This window comes from Dipteris shenzhenensis, chromosome 32 (genome assembly GCF_047967505.1).
Source record: "Dipteris shenzhenensis isolate YYH24624 ecotype China chromosome 32, Dip_SZ_1.0, whole genome shotgun sequence".
Lineage (NCBI taxonomy): Eukaryota > Viridiplantae > Streptophyta > Polypodiopsida > Gleicheniales > Dipteridaceae > Dipteris > Dipteris shenzhenensis.
Genome location: NC_141627.1, coordinates 25043994 through 25057936, shown reverse-complemented (window position 1 = coordinate 25057936; position 13943 = coordinate 25043994).

Here is a 13943-nt window from a genome sequence, read left to right as displayed (position 1 = left end):
ATGCTGCATTGGTTTAATGGTTTGTAATTCTATTGTGACTGTTCAAGTGTAGCATTGGTTGCTGCGCACTCTTCCATTTTCTATGCTCTGCTTTCCTAGTCATTTTCTATTCTGTGAATGAAGTCATGTGGGAGATATAATATGCTGCTATAGTATATTGGTGTGTCCTGCTGTTGCGTGCTATAATTTAGGAGCATTGCGTGGTGTAACCACCCTTCCGTGGAAACACTAGGTAGTAAAAAACATGCAACGGTTGCAATCTATTGAAGTAAAATACCTCTTGATGGCCACAACAATCTGCGAGACCGTGGCTCAAAGGACTTTTGAAGGAGCTCGGTTTCCTGAATCCTCTCCATGTCACTCTTCATTGCAATAATCAGTCCGTGATCACCATAGCACACAACAATAGTGAGAGCGACAAAACTAGGCATATAGATCTCAAATTTCATTTTGTTGAAACATCACGTCGCAAACCATGACGTTCAATGTCAATACGTTCCATTTGCAGTGTTTTGTCAATTGTAAGGTGCTTTGAAAGCTAAAGATGTTTTTAATGGTATGTGCTATAGAGGAACCATGTGTGTGACCATCTATAATCTATTTCCTTGAATTCGTTAGGCTCTCATATTATAGAACAACAACTCGTTAGGATGGATATGAAGTGATTGATGGACTAGTAGAGAGGTAGAGATTGGAAAGAGGGTGGTTATTTAATGACTCTTTTTAATGCCAATCATCCAATATTTCTTACATTGATTCCACGTTCCTTTGTCATTCCAAATCTGTTCGTACTCATCCATGACATGAATGCATGAACGCAAAAGGTAAGCATATGTAAAACTTTGAGCAAATCTGGTGTTGTATGGCAGCGATAGCTTGGACCACAAAAAAGTAGTAACACTGGTGCACAATTGTCTTCTCCTTTGCATGTTTTTTTAATAGAAATCGTTAGAAGAAGCAGTTATGAATATTCAAGGAACTTAAAACATCTCTTGTTTCTAATTCTTCTCACATTAGATTTCATTTTAATACTGCTGCTGGAAAGTTTGTGGCACAGCATACTTTAGTGTTGCCATTTAAATGTGTTAGCTCAGATACTTCCACTGCGCTTTGAATATTCACCAAAATTCCTGAAGTTATCGCAAGCTATGTGACCAATTACAAGCATAATTGTTATACTGCTCCTTCTGCCATTGTTTGGAATTAATGTGACATTGTATGGGTTGGTGGAGAGTTGTTTCTGCTCGCACGATTACATTTTTCAAGTTTTGCCTACGCCATTCAACCGTAATGACAGGAATGACTCGGAATTGGTTGGTCCATGTACTTTTCCCATGATGTTCATAAGAATATGAGGGAATAACAAAAACAATTGTTGGATTGACATTGAAGTAATATGTGACTTACGTGATCAATGGCCGGCCTCTTTTTCTTACATCTTCTCCTTTGTTCTACACTTTGTGATTGTATTTGCAAACTGGAAAATGGACCACGAAAACACACACTTACATGAGTACGACATTATGAAACTTAATAAGTTTAAGATGATACACCCCTCAAATACATTCAATGCATCTGTTTATTCTTTGAAGAGTATTCATATGACCAGCTTTTTGATTTAATTTATGGGAGCATCTACAATGAAGAAGATTGAACATTTGTGTGGTACAAGTTGTCAGTACATTTTCATAGCGATCAACCATTGCCCATGGTAAATATTCTTGAATTAGTTGAAAGCGGTGTGAATTCTAAGTTGTTGCTATTTCTTAAAAAGAAGATATTTGAAAAACAAATCAAGCTAGGTAATGGACAAGAATACCTAGAGCCTGCAATTTCAATCATTTTACCTTTTTACAAAAGAGCGATCCGAGCTAATCATGAAACGTTATGGCCTAGGAAGAGTTTAGGGTTTGACCCTAACCCTGTACCCATTCCTATAAAAACCCACTCCACCCCCTCATTCTTCTTCTTTCACATCTAACCTCCATCCTCTTCCCCATTCTGAGCCCTATGTAAGACACTCCTCCCTCTCCATTGACCACCACCCTACTCCCATCCTCACACGGTGAGTTATTTTGAGCCCTTCTCGTAGCGATAACCTAGCCATCCACCCACATTCACCAACAACAAGCCCATTATATTCAGAAAGACTTGGAGAGCGTTAAGGTGACCGTCTCTTCCTCCTTTTGGATTTCCTTCAAAGTTTTCCGTTTGTCAAGTCCCCCGCCCCCCCCCCCCATCCCCTCCACCCCTCCCTCTCCACCGCCTCCATCCCCTCCACCCCTTCCTCCACCCCCTCCCTCCCCCTCTCCAGCCCCTTCTGCCCCCTCCCCCCCCTCTCCAGCCCCTTCCTCCCCCCCTCCACCCCCCTCTCCACCCTTTCCACCCCTTCCCCCCCCCCACTCCACCCCCTCCATCCCCTCCCTCCCCCCCTCCACCCGCTCTCCCCCCACCTCCATCCCCTTCCCCCCCTCCACCCCCCCCTTCCCCCCCCCACCCCCTCCCCCCCCCCTCTCCACCCCCTTCCATCCCCCCTCCACCCCCCTCTCCACCCCCTCCACCCCCCCCCTCGCCGTCCAACCTCCTCTCCCTACCCTATATACCTAAGGGCCTAAGGCCCTTGCTAAAGGCAAGGTGGCGGCCCGGTGCCTTGCACAGCGCCCACCAACAGCAGTGCATGCGTAAATTGGCAACGTAGCTTGCCCTCCACCTGCCACACGTTCCTCCCCATCGGTCGCTTAGCAGTGCCTTCTCCTCTGCCTCTTGCGCACTCCTGTACGCCACTCGCCTGCGCCACGCTCCCCCTTCCCCACCCATCCTCCTCCCTCCGTCCTACTCCCTCGATCCTCCTCACCTCCCTTCGGATGCTACAGCCCCCCCCTCCTGCCACTCAGCCGCCGCCGACCCCCCCTCATTTTTTAAAGGTTAAAAATAAAACAAACCCTAACCTAACCCTAAACTAACCCTAGTTAGGTTAGTCCTAACGTAGGTTAGGTTAGACTTACCTTAGGTTAGTTTAGCCTAGGTTAGTTTTAAAATCAGGTTAGTCTAGCATAGGTTAGCTTTAGTACTAACTGTAGTTAAGTTAGTAGACTAACTGTAGTTTGTTCAACTAACTATGCTTAGTTGACCAGGTTAGAGTAATTGAACTAACTGTGGCTAACCACCATTAATTAGGTTAGTGGCTAACTACTAGTTACATTAAATGGATTGGGCCGATATTAGGAATCTTAAAGCTAAAGACATTAAAGGAAGTGACTTGGTCTTGTTATACAATGTCAAAGTACACAAGGGAAAACTCAACTATCTAGGTCAAGGACCCTACCGAGTGAGAAAGATGAATCCCATCGGAGCTATGCTACTAGAAACATTAGATGGAGTCCAATTCAACACAACCATAAACGGGAGCCAGACTGAAGCACTACTACTTCAACACGCAAGCCATCCTTGACAAAAATGAAGATTTGGGAAACAAGCAACTCCAAATTAGTATCATATCCACTCATCCAACAATCAAATGTGAATGTCCATAGGGACCAAAACTCTACCCATAATTTGCCAAGACTTGTTCAAAGATCAGAAAAATATCTTTTGCCTGTCTACACATGCCGGCTTTATAGCACTCAGGACGGATGCTTTCATCGCATACGTATGCCTCATGGGTAGTCCTCCCCTTAGGGTTATTGTTGGTTTATTGCCATTGCTAGAAAGTCCATCACTATTATTTGCAAGGCATGACATAACCGACATCCCACCCTTGCAGCTAATGATCCTATTGCACCAGCAAAAAGAAGCATCGGAAGATGACAGGGACTATCTCACATCCAACTTTCCATATCTAACCACTCTCTTTGCCAACCTCATAACCTCACTGACCCTTGTTGCTACCACCCTCTTAACATTCCCTGAGCTCCATCCTAACATCTATTCCCTTCATCATCTCTTTGCTCATGCCTCTCACCATTTTCAACTAACCCAACAGTCACGAGACAGTCACAAACTTACGAGCCCCTCACATCTAGCTTCTTCCCTTCCCTTACTAATCCTACCCTCGAGGATTACCAAGCTTCTCAAACCATTTGCCCAATTCTTCCTCCCCTCCCCTCTGCTCCCCCTTCCACAACTAACACTCTTTCATATTTCTTCTTCATGTCCCTAGATTCTCTCCCTACCCCACCATCACCTCCGACACTACTTGTGCTGCCATCATCAAAAAATGACATAGTATTTGATTTTGAATATCAGGATCCGGATACAAGGAATTATGGAGCAAATATCCTGATATGAAAACTTGAGGTGGATGGACCCTGGACAAGGACCCTGGACAACTTCCCTACTAACCTTTGTCAGCATCAAATTAGTGAAGATTGGATAAGCAAGTTGGATCCCCAATCTGATTGTTGCCATCCCAAGCTCTTTGATGTAATCTTCTTGAAAGAGTACGTGCATGCACCTCCATGTCTCAAAACCCATCCCAAGTTCTATACAGTTCTAGGACGTCATACATGGGAAGCCAACAGACACACTTTGGGTAAAGATCACACCATTAATTGGCCAATGATCGAACCATACTCTGGTGTAGAGTGAAATATCCAAGGCACAATGATTTGAGCACTTCAGTAGCATGAGCAAATAATAATGTGCAGTAGCATTGACCGCTTCCTTCGCTAAAGTGCTATCTTCCAGAAAACATTGGAATACATTCTGGAGGTCCCCAGCCACATCGACCACCATTTTCCTCCACTTAGTTTCAATCCCAATGAATGGATCGATGCTCAGATTACAAGCCAATCTATCAAAGAGTCATCTTCTTAGAAGCACACCACATATCTCTGTTCAAACAAATGGTGGATACAAGCTACCTGGAAACAGAGCATAAATTGTATGGTGCCAAGGCTTTATAGCAGGATCAACTGCCACGACACAAGTTCCACAGCCACTAGATTTCATGCATGGCATCCCAACTACGTGATCACAATAAGCCATAACTTGAGGATGGGTAATAAAATGGATCCGAGAGTATGTTGTCTATGTGCCAACATGGACTTAGGTAGCACAGAATATGTGTGTAGAGTAGCGGCAAAGCTCTGCTTGTACTTCCATAAGGCTAGGAATAATCTTTCTTAGGAATCCTCAAGTTCTATTGGCAACTCCTACATGCATGTTCCTACATGGGATTCCTACATGCGAGTTCAACATGCAACTCCTACATGCAACATATAACATGCGAGTTCTACATGCAACTCCTACATGCAACATGCAACTCCTACATGCAACTTGCAACTCCTACATGCAACTTGTATATGCAAGTTCTACACGTAGAGAGAGAATGTCTTACAATTCCTACATGCAGAGAGAGAAGCTCTCCAACTTGTATAAATACCCCATAATGGAATAAAGCCCACACTCTTTGGGACATTGTGTTGAGTTCTACTTTGGTATTCCAAGCAATTGTCTCAAGTGTCCATGCTTCCTTGCACTCTACGTCCAAAAGCATGTCCTAACCTTGCAACTCCTCCTCCCCTCTCCTCCAACCTTGCAACCCATCCTCTCCCTCTCCTCCTCCCCCCCCCTTCTCCTCCTCCTCCTCCTACCTCCTCCTCCTCCTCCCCTCTCCTCCCTCCTCCTCCTCCTCCTCCTCCTCCTCCTCCTCCTCCTTCCTCCTCCTCCTCCTCCTCCTCCTCCCTCCCTTCTTCTCTCTCTCCTTTCCCCCCATGCTCTTACATCTTCTTCCTCTCCCACTCCTATGCTCCCCCTAAACCCTTAGTTCCTCAACCCTTAACCTTCATAATCTACGAGGGAGATAAGTTCTCCACCATGTAGTCTACCTTGAACCTTGGATCCTCCTTCTAACCCTTGAACCTCTTCTAAACTTTGGAACCTCCTTCTAAACCCTGAACCTCCTTCTAACCCTTAAAGTCCTCCTAAACCCTTCAACCCCCAATGAAGGCAAAAGCCTTCATTACCCCAACCATGATGATGCACGTTCCCTTCACATATGCATGCAGTATGTTTGCTTACCACACTTAAGCCTACATCTCTCACCAAAATATGACTCGAGGTCATAAGCTACACTTATACTACAAATGACAACACCGATATATCTATAGGTGACAAAAAGTCTCGGAACCCTGCGTATTGAGAATACCCTGCTCTTCCTGCAGAAGCCATGGGAAAGAGCCAACATTGCCCTTCTCCCAAGACACATGTCTCATGATTGGCTTCAAGAAGCTCTTCATGAAGTCAAAGATGATGGAGAGGATGTAACCGATTGAGAGCAGGAGCTTGCAGTCGGATGTATGCTGTGTGTAAGTTTCTTACCTTTCTACTAAATTTGGGTATTTATGATCACAATCACTACAAAATGCATACTCATTGTTTTAATCTTGTTCTTTTTTAGTACAGAAAGTACAGTGCATTGTGGTCTCATGGATGGAATTTTTATGTGGAACGCATCGATTCAAGGAGAGTCACACACTATAAGGCATAGGCCCTTTTCTGATGAAAATATTGACGCTTTTTACATTAATTTTTTTTTCCACAGGCGCAAACATCGTTATTAAAGTCGTTAAAAGCATCGAAAAAGAAAAAATGCAAACTGCTACTACTACTACTACTACTACTCATCCGAATCATCCTCGTCTTGTTGGCTTGATCCTTGGTCCTTGTGAGCTATGCCTTCTTCCTGATCCTCGTCACATGCATCTGATCCCTGGCCCTGGTGATCGCTCGCCTCCGATGATGGGACGCTTGAGCTTTGATCCTAAGAGTGAACCATATAAATTGAAAATTAGATTGGAACTTAAAGAATAAAACAATTTAAAAAGTGAGATTACAAGTAGGAGTAGACTTATATCATGCGAGCAGCCACCTCAGCCCAATTGACCATCGCTCCCATTGCCTCTTGCTCAATAAACCATGGCTTTGTTCCTATGCAAAATGCGCATCGCATCAATAGGAAGGACAAACCTAGAAAGGAGATAAGAAGGAATAACATTGATGACCAAGAATGGAGAAAGCAGTACACAAGGGCATAATGCAAGCAAAGTGCATAACATAGAATGAAAGGGATCCTCATACACCAATCTCTCTGAAGCAGAGATAAAAGATCACCCATCCACAGTAGCAATACAACCTAACAATGGAATAGGCAAGCTCGTAGATCTAGCCTCTCTCCTTCTCACTCTCAATCCTCGTACAATGCTCTTGGGGTTGGGGCTATTAATTTGGGAGGAAGCACCTTTACTTTGGGAGAGCTTTCTCTTGCTTTGCACTTGAGTAAAAGGTCTTTCCTTGTACTAGAATATCATTTTCACCAGGAATGACAATGTCTTGGTCATCTTCTAGGTCCTCCTCCACTAAGTTTGGAAGAGGTCATCTCATCATCTCTATTGATGTCCTCTTCAAAGTCTTTTGACCAGCTTGGCTCTACTTGAGCATCCAAATCCATATTCTGATTTTTGAAAATCCACTCTTCTGTCTAACAATCTGCAAGGGCATCAAAGAGAGTCATCTATTTTCCCTTTACCTTTGTCCAGAGAGGGTTTGGGCTTGGTAGCACCTTCACTCAGAGGAAGGGACTTTTCAATAGTGGCAGGTACCTTGGAAATCCATTTCTCAGTCTATTTGGGGTTATTAGGTGTAGGAGGATCCTTGGGTTTGGCTTTAGATCTCCTCTGTGGGTAGTTTTTATCTGCATGACTTGCCAATCCATAGAGGAAGCATGAATTTGGTAGATTCTTGTAAAGGAGGGGCTGTTCTCTGTATATACTATCATTTCTATTTACCATGACCATAGTGCTTCGAAGGTCCTCATCAATATCCATTTTAATGCACACCTGAGGGTTAGATCTAGTATTTATAAAATTTTATTCTCAACACGCACTATCTCATCCAAACCACTGCATAGGGGGGCAAGTTGGTTGCAAAGGGATGGAGGAAGATCTAGCAGTTCTACCCAAATAGGGGTAATAGTGGACCTAGGAAGGTCAGGGTTAAAGTTTTTCTTCCACCTCTCTAAGTAGAGAGGTTGGTGTCTAATGGTCCAAAGAGTACAGTTAAGGGCCTTGGAAGCCATACTAGGGGACTCAAAGAGGAAGATAAAAAAGCCCTTTCTCAGAAACCTCACATTAGTTACGTGAATTCCTTCTCATCCAATTGGCTCTCACCCAGCTCTTAATAAAAACTTTTACCAAGCCCACTTTCTTCATCGATTCTGGGGTCTCTTTGCTTATCTGAATATAGTCCTGTGCTTGACCCATCTTTGGTGACGCTGGCTCTTTCTTTACTTCCATCACAAGAATCTCCAATGTCGCTGATTATTTCTTTACTTCTTTCACTTTGAGCGTATTCTTGAGCTCGATGTTGGAGCTCTCAAGCTCCCTACTGGCTTGCTTTGGAATTGGCAAAATGTTCGGTGTGTTTGGACTCTGTCCACAATAGAACTCCTTCGGGGTTGGCAAAGCGAGAAGGAGAGTCCTTTCTCACAGTGGGTAGCGAAAGAACCCTCCTCTATGCTTGTGAGCTATAGCTGCATAAGATACCATGCCCCCCCCCAGCTCAAATAGCTGATGGTGTGTGTCCATTCTTGCCACGTGGTAAAGGATCATCGATTGAAATGGCAGATGTTCTGTTGCGACTCAGGGACGCTCTGCCTCTATTCAAAAAAGGTTGGAGACACTCAGAAGAAGACAATGTTATTTTCACCAAGCTCAGGGAAAATGTCTTCACTTGTCAAATTAGCAGACTAGTCATGGTAAGATCAAAGAAAATGATGTGACACGCCGCCACCATTACCATTTCTATTCTCATCCTCCATCTTTTCATCTAGGTCCTTTCCATGGTTTATTGCACCGTAGTCTGGCCTGACTGGTGGGCGAGGAAATCTAGCTTGTAGGTCTCCATCTCCATCTCCATCTCCATCACCATCTTCCATCTCAACTTCTTTAAACTACTATCCACAACAACTCTCTTTTAGACAATGTCGACGTTTTCCATTTCATTCCACTAAGTAGACTCTTGTAATCTTCCTCTTGCATTTGTGTATGTGCCACCATTGGCCAAGATGATGAAGCAAGATAAATGGACATCATATCATTCTCATGCATAGGAGGACACTCCATAGGCTCCGAGAAACCACCACCCTCAAAGATATAACCTAGAATAGAGTCGATTTGCATAGCAGCACTGTTACATGTGACGTCACAAGTACTTGGTGCAATGTATCCTATAAGCAGTTGGCGAGGAGGTGTGGGAATGGAGGGTAGTAGGGGGGATAAGATGGGGGCTTGTAGCTCTGCAAGGAGGGAACCAATGCCCACTGCCCATGAATAGCCATGTTACCACTCATGCCCAATGTTAGATTGAGATTGAATGAATGAGTGGGATACGGTGTACTGGTGAATCCAAGCTCATGAGATGCAACACAGACCTACGGTGCACATGATCTAAGGACATGCAAAATAGGGAATGAAACTATCCCACCTAGATCATCGTGGAGTGGTAGATCAAGTGGCTTCAAAGTATCCTCTCCCACCCGAACAATAGCAATAATGGAATCCATGACTGTGCTGACCATGGAGAAGACCACTGTGTGATCATTGGATGGGGAACACGAAAAAGATTCCAAAGCCATGGAGGAAGCATCTGGAAAAAGAGGCTGACTCGTGACCTATGAATAACTAACCATGAACTGGGCTCCTAAAGTGCTTGAGGTAGGTGGATCCTCTTGAGCTGAGACATGATGGAGTGGTGGGGTGGTGGATGTAGCACCACTGAGGGAGAGAGGTTGAGATGCTGGAGAGGAAATTGTGGTATGAATAGGGGAGGTGGAAGAAGGTGGGGAAGAAGATGCCACCCGAGAAACAGAAGGGGCCGAGTGGTTAGATGGGAGCCTTGTAGCTACAATAGGAGGAGGGGCAGCTTGCACTGATGGAGAAGCCGAGTAAGATGTGGCCCACATGTGCATGTATGTGTCCTCCCGTGACATTTTTGCATAGTGGCACGAAAGGCTGAATGAAATAGAGAGGCAAAGTCAAAAGGAGTGGCGGGGAGGAGGGTCTTCAATGCAGGGTGAATACTCCATATGATAAAGAAATGGCCAAGTGTGGAATACAAATGTGCAAAGAAATGCTTGGCCAGTATCTCCTCTCTTCTCTTCCCTTCCATAGCTTGTTGGCAATCTTCTCCCTTGTGCACAAGGGAATATCCAGTGGAGGAAAATCAATACCATCAAACTTCATGAATGCTAGTGCCTCAATCTCCCCTATAGAGATAGAATAGATGAAAGATGGAGAGATGATCTAGAATTGTCTTAAAGACCACCCGAAGCCTGGAGGGAGCTCATCCTCATTGCATGAGTCTCGAGGTGACACTCGTCGTAGAGCAGGAGAGGGTGAATAGTCAGAGCCCCCATGGTCAAAACTAGAGTTGCTAGAGGAAGTGTGAGGATGAGTTGCAAGATGATCACGGTCCTCATTAGAAATCATTGTGATGCTGGGGCCCAATGGAGCATGTATAGCAAAAGTACCTAGTGTAGCAGAAGTATCTTGTGGAGTAGAAGTACCCTGTGTGGGAGAATCTGGGGCAGCAGAAGGATCATGTGTATTAGCATGTGTGTAGATGCACCTGGGACTGACGGAGAAGAAGTCTTGGTCCTCTTGGAGAGCTATCTAGATGTAGGGGAATTCGTGGAGCTACCTGCTTAGCTGGCCTATGTCACTGGATGAAGGGGACCCTTGAGAAGTCATCCTTGCATAAAAGGGAGTGAATAGCTTGCCTTTGGGCAAAGGTGAGGTTTGTATTTGGTGCGCTTCTCTGGCATAGAGGAGGAGATAAAGGAGAGCTAGGGAGGAGAGAAGTAAGCACAAGCACGAGAGGAGGTGATGCCCACAAAAGAGGTAGGTGTGCATGAGGAGAGAGAAGGTTATGCACCAAGAGAGAGGAGCTGGTTGTGCACGAGGAGAGAGAAGGTTGTGTACATAGGAGAGAGAAGTTATTGTGCACCAAGAGAGAGAAGGTGGTTGTGCATGAGGAGAGAGAAGGTTGTGTGAACAGGAGAGAGAAGGTTTTGTGCACATGAGATAGAAGGTTGTGCACCAGGAGAGAGGTGTTGTGCATGACGATATAGAAGATAGAGTGCACCAGGAGAGAGAAGGTCCATGCACACTAAGGAGAGAGGAGGTTGGATTCTAGAGAGAGTGTGCATCTGGAGAGAGGGTGCATTTAGAGAGAGAGTGAGTAAAACGTGAGAGAGAGAGAGTGCATCCAGAGAGAGGGTGTGATTAGAGAGAGGGTATAAAAAATTATCTAGAGAGAGTTCATCTAGAGAGAGGGTGCATTTAGAGAAAGAAAGTGAGAAAAGTTAGAGAGAGAGAGAGTGTGTGTATCTAGAGAGAGGGCAATAAAAATTTCTAGAGAGAGTGTGTTTAGAGAGAGAGTATGTTTAGAGAGATAGTGCATTTAGAGAGAGAATGAGAAAAGTGAGAAAGTGTGGACACTACCACACGTTGTCTCCCATGTATTGTGTCATCATGGAAAGAAAACCATTGCACCAATGGATTGAGTTTAGATATGACACGTTATACAAGGTGATTGAGTGATTGCATCATGTTGTATCCTTGTCCCAAGTGATTGAGTCATGATATAACATATGTCCTGAGTCTTGGCGGGTGATTGCATCATGTTGTATCATTGTCCCAAGTGATTGAGTCATGATATGACATATGACCCAAGTCTTGAAAGTATGAAGTAAGTAGGGCATGCGTTCACTTGTATGTCGGACCAAGAAGGACTTGTGTTGTGAAGCTTGAAGGTGACCCACTCACACCCGATGAAACCGATACCACTAAAGGGTTTAATGCCCAAAAAATGTATTGCAAAAGTAGGACAGAGTGAAATCTAACGAAAGCCAATTAATTGAAGAGCCACACTTCTTTTAATTTTTTGAAAAGAGTATATACAATCTCCTTTAGAAGAGTTTACGCAACCTAATATCTCTTCACTCTAGAACCATTCTCACTGGGGCTGGAAGCACCATACCATTCAAAGTGGCCAAATACACACCGCCACTAGGAAGAATCTTGGAGATGAAGTGAGGTCCAGTCCACCTACTAACAAATTTAGGCTTATGCTCCAAAAACTTACCAGAATACAAGAGAACCATATCACCCACTTTAAACTCACAACGGTAGAGGTTCGTGTCATGCCACACCCATTGTCGATTCTGCCACACTTCCTATGCAAGTACAGCCTCTCGTTGGTGCTCGTCTAAGGCTTCCAGATCCCAAAGTCATTTAAGGGTGTAGACCTCCAAGCTATCATCCATCTAAGCGATGACCTTAGTAGTCTCCATATGAAATTCATAAGGCATAATTGCCTCCAGGCCATAAACCACTTGAAATGGTGAACACCCAATACTGGCCTTATATGTTGTCCTGTAAGCAAAAAGAGCTGTGGGAAGTAAAATATCCCAATCCACCAAATAATTAGGATACAAACAGGTCATGATACGATAGATGGTGTTAACATCCACAAAGTACAATCACCAAGTGTAGGGTAATCAGTGATTAGAGGTGATTAGGCTTTTACTTCAATGGTTAGAGCCATGGAAGGATTATAGTACAAGATCAGGGAGTTTGAGCCCCAAATACCCCAAGGCCAAAGATTGCAGGCAACATGCACAGATTGTATGCTCCAGCTTCCAAGTTATAGGTTCCAATTTCCACGTTGTATGTTCCAGCTGCATGCTGTGGTTAAGTGTCTTGCGAGAGTTAAGCCTCCCCGGACCTCAATGTGTTTGGTCTTTGCATGAAAGACCGGATTCCGTGCTAGCTGAATAGCACTCATGGAATCACTATGCAATGTCGGTACACCTGTATGAATCCCCAAATCTCCCACTAGCCGATCAAGCCATATAGCCTCCTTGCAACCCTCTGTGGCTGCAACATACTCAGCCTTTGTGGTAGACAAAGCAACGCACTTCTGTGCGTGAGACATCCACGACACTGCACCACCTGCAAAGGTGAACACATAACCAGAAGTGGATCTCCTACTATCCACATGCCCTGCATAGTCTGAATCTATGTACCCAAGTACACGCATGTCTCCTTTACCAAAGCAAATGCACATCTCCTTGGTACCCTTCATGTACCTCATGATGCACTTAACTGCCTCCCAATGCCTCTTTCGTGGATTAGCCATATACCGGCTAACAACTCCCACTGCAAATGCAATGTATGGTCTAGTAGCTATCATAGCATACATAAGACTCCCAACTGTTGATGCATAAGGAACCTTGGCCATCATGGCCCTCTCCTCATCTAATTTGGGACTATCTGTATGACTCAGTTTCACATATGGAGGCAATGGAGTACTCACTGCCTTCCCCCCCTCCATATTGAAACGCTACAATACTTTTGTAACATACTCTTTTTGTGAAAGCCAAAGGAGTTTCCTACTCCGATCACGCGTGATGCGCATACCAAGAATATGACTTGCAAATCCCAAATCCTTCATATCAAAGGCCTCATGCAACTTGGCCTTTAATGCATCTAGCTCATAAGTATTCTTGCTAGCCAATAGCATATCATCCACATATAGTGCCAGGATTATCAGGCTACTATCCTTAGCCCTTTTAGTGTAGAGGCAGTGATCAATTTCACTCCTTCTAAAACCCTGGGACCGAATGAAAGCATCAAACTTCTGATACCATTCTCTATGCGCTTGCTTAAGACCATAGAGACGCTTCTTCAGCTTGCAAACTAAATGCTCTTTGCCCTTTTCTTCAAAGCCTTCCGATTGCACCATGTAAATTTCCTCATGCAAATCCCCATGCAAGAAAACTGTCTTGACATCCATCTGCATAAGCTCCATATCCTCTGATGCCACTAGTCCAAGCATGCATCTAAGTGTGGTCATCTTCACAACCAGAGAGAATATCTCAT